This window comes from Notothenia coriiceps, unplaced genomic scaffold (genome assembly GCF_000735185.1).
Source record: "Notothenia coriiceps isolate Sejong01 unplaced genomic scaffold, NC01 NC01_scaffold00022890, whole genome shotgun sequence".
NCBI classification, from domain to species: Eukaryota; Metazoa; Chordata; class Actinopteri; order Perciformes; family Nototheniidae; genus Notothenia; species Notothenia coriiceps.
In genome coordinates, this window is record NW_011355591.1 from 469637 (window position 1) to 469860 (window position 224).

The following is a 224-nucleotide window of genomic DNA, read 5'->3' on the forward strand; positions in this document are numbered from 1 at the left end:
ATGGTGAATACAGTCGCTGGTTTATTTATGTCTGTAGGCCGTTGTTGTGAGTGTGGACGGTCGGAGCCTAACGAGCCTGCGTTAGCTTAGCCGATCTCCATTCAGAAAACACGCATTTTAAAAAGGTTTTTCGCCTGCCGTCTGTCTGCAGACTTCTCAAAGCATTAATTCATGGTTTTTAATCAGTATGTTGTTACTTCGGCATCATTTTGAAACGTGTATTA

The 224-nt window shown here is 42.4% G+C and overlaps 1 protein-coding gene across 1 annotated transcript in view; it reads right to left on the reverse strand.

The window, feature by feature from the left end:
• Positions 1 to 224, reverse strand: part of rif1 (replication timing regulatory factor 1) — a 25001-nt gene that overhangs the window by 21866 nt on the left and 2911 nt on the right. The gene's annotated exons all lie outside the window — the stretch shown is intronic.